Below are 3,363 nucleotides of genomic sequence, written 5' to 3'. Positions count from 1 at the left end.
ACCCTCTCCTCCACCCTCCCACCCATCCTCCCACCCTCTCTCACTCCCCTTCCAACTTTACTTCACCCCCTCACTACGCCATCATCCCCATACTGGCGACAATGGCGACATATTACAGGCGAAACCTTTACCCTTCTGCCTCTGTACCCCTTCCTAATTCCCTCCTCCCTCTACCCTCCCCTCACCCTCCCACCCCCACATCATTTTACCGAGGGACTGAGTTTGTGTATTTGTCTGTCTGTCCTCTCACGTCATTGGCCTTCGTGACGTCATTGGCTATAGTGACGTAATTGATCATCGTGACGTCATTGGCTATAGTGACGTCATTGATCACCGTAGCGTCATTGTTTATCGTGACGTCATCTTCCAGCTGGCGTCAATTGGCCTAGCATTTTGTCGGTCGTGTAATAGTAGCAATATGCCTCTAGTTATGACACTCTGTATGTAACATCTGTCTGTGTCTGTCTGTCTGTCTGTCTGTCTGTCTCGCCCTGCATGTCTGTCTGTCTGTAAAAAAAAATATTATATTCATTGGTGATTCTTCATTTTCAGGCCTATTTTTCCCCTTAATATGATGTATAACTTTAAATAACAATAACAATGATAATAACAAGAAATAAAGATAAAAAAAAACAATATCTACTAATAACAACAAGTAATGAAGAAAATAACAAATAATAACAATAACACTACATAAGAAAAATAACAATAACAACAATAACAACAACATAACATACAGGTACAGTAAACAACATTATACCCTCTCACTATTTCATTATAAACAGGTTAGGTTAGGGTTAGGTTAGGTTAGGTTATAATATAATGTTACCTGACTCACCACTGCATTTGTTAAAGACTTGGAGAGACACCCCTCCACCCCTCATCCTCCCTCTCCTCACCCCCTCTTCCTTCCCCCTCCGCCCCCCTACCTCCTCTCACCCCCGCCCCCTACCTCTCCTCACCCCTCCGCCCCCTACCTCCTCTCACCCCCATCCCTCACACACCCCCACTCCCTCACACACCCCCACTCCCTCACACACCCCAACCTCCCTATCTTCTCCCTCACCCTCCCCACTCCTCCCTCTCCCCCACTCTTCCTCTCCCCCACTCCTTCCTCTCCCCCAGGCTCCTCCCTCTCCCCACTCCTCCCTCTTCCCCCACCTCCCCCCACTCCTCCCTCTCCCTCCACCTCCCTCTCACTCTACTCCCCCCAAAATATTCCCTGTGTGTCTTATTAAATTTTTCATCATAACAAACAACTTTCTCTCTCACGTTTTACCCGCAAGAATATTAAATGAAATTATGTTAAATTAACGTAATGATGAAAGTTTGTGTGTGAGGTTTGGAGGGTGAGGCTGTCTGTGGGGCGCTAGATGCTGTCGCTATTGCCTTAGAGAGCATGTAAGAAATTAATGAAATGTGTTTGTGTGTTGTGTGTGTGTTTGTGTGTGTGTGTGTGTGTGTGTGTGTGTGTAAAACAGTACAATACACTTATCAGCTTCATTAAGGCAGGTGTAATATAACGCTGTAATGTCTTAAACTATTTTTTTTTTAACCTTTAATAATTCACAATATAAATAAAAAATCCAAATATTACCTTAAGAATAATTTTTATATTTTTTTGAAGTTTTTTTTTTATTGTGATTTTTTATTCGCGTGGTATTTTTATTTTATTTTATTTATTTATTTTTGTTTTCATCTGGTAGTCACTCTGCGCACGGGCCAATGTTTGTTTACATGGTGCTGGGGTGTGGTGGACCTTACCTGACTCTCTCCACCTTCCCTGTTGGACACCTGCCTCGATACCTTCCTTCCTTCCTCTCCCCCCCTCTTACCTACCTCCGTCTCTCCCTCATTTCTTTCTTTCCTTCCTCCTTCGCTCACTAACTTCTTCTTTCCTTTACTTAATCTCTCTCTCTCTCTCTCTCCTTTCCTCTCTCGCTACTTTTCCTCCCTCCTTCCCCATCTCTCCCTTCAATATTTCTTGGGAAGGGTGAGGATGGTGATGATTTGGTCTCCCTCTCAGTATCCTTCTCCCTCCCTCTTCCTTCCTCCTTCCCTCCTTCCTTATACTTTTCTTTATCTGGCATTCTCCTTCCCCCATTCCCCCTCCTTCCCCCATTCCCCTCCTTCCTCCCCCCCTCCCCCCACCTCCCCCACTGTCCCAGCTGGCAGGACATCACGTTTTGATTATGCAAATATGCCGCTCGGTCCTCGTCTGCCTCAGGTAAGTACCTACGCCCCCCCCTCCCCTTCTGCTACGCCGTCGGGACCTTCACCTACACCTTGAGGCTAATTTGTCTTGCCTACGTGGACTCTTTTATGTAGTTAAGTAGACTACGGTATGTGTGCGTGTGTGTGTGTATGTGTGTGTGTGTGTGTGTGTGTGCACTTAAACTGATATATAAACGTAATTCAACTGACCTTATCAGACTTGACCTAACCTAACCTTACCTTGATTATATAACCTGACCTTCATTATCCTGACTAGACAATCTTAATTAACCTGACCTTACCTGCCCTGAACTGACCTTTTTTATCAACATATACAATTTGGTTTAACCTGACCTGACGAGACAAGACCTGACCTGACCTGACCAGACCAGACCTGACCTGACCTGACCTGACCTGACCAGACCAGACCTGACTTTAAGGTATCTTGAATAAAGGTCATATACTGAAGTCGCTGAAGGTCAAGATGAGGATAATCTCTTAATACCTGTAGGGCCACTCAGAGAACCTATTTCTTAATCCTGGCCAATCAGAGAGGGCGGATGGAAGAAAGTGTGAGAGAGAGAGAGAGAGAGAGTAAGGTGTGAGATAGGGTGTTTCCCCCTTCGTCAGCCATCTTGTTTGTTTACATTGTATTAGTGGATGAGTTATGACCATTACCAGACGAGGGGGTGTATGTGGGTGTCTTATTATCTGGCGTATTGACACACACACTCACAGATACTCATACACTGACGCTCACACATACAGACACACACACAAGACGTACACACACATACACTCACACACTCTTAAAAGGCCACTCACATACATATACCACACACACACACGCAGACGTACAGATATATAAACAGACTCACACATTTACACACACAGATACGTACACACACACACACACCATAAAAAAATTCTACTTTTAATAAAATACCGAATTCCTGTTTTCCAATAAAAAATAAATACAAATAAATAAAAAAACTGGTATGTGGTCGATAGCCAAAAGGCATTTTATGAAAGAATATTATTTTTGTGGTGGGTGTGGGATTGGGTGGGTGAGGGAGTTTGGACCCACTAGAGGAATGTTGAAATATTAGTAAGCTCTCTTGTTTACCTATGACGTAACCTGTTTATATG

This window comes from Homarus americanus, unplaced genomic scaffold, assembly GCF_018991925.1.
Source record: "Homarus americanus isolate GMGI-L3 unplaced genomic scaffold, GMGI_Hamer_2.0 scaffold51859, whole genome shotgun sequence".
Taxonomy (NCBI): Eukaryota; Metazoa; Arthropoda; class Malacostraca; order Decapoda; family Nephropidae; genus Homarus; species Homarus americanus.
Note: the sequence above shows the minus strand (reverse complement) of the source record.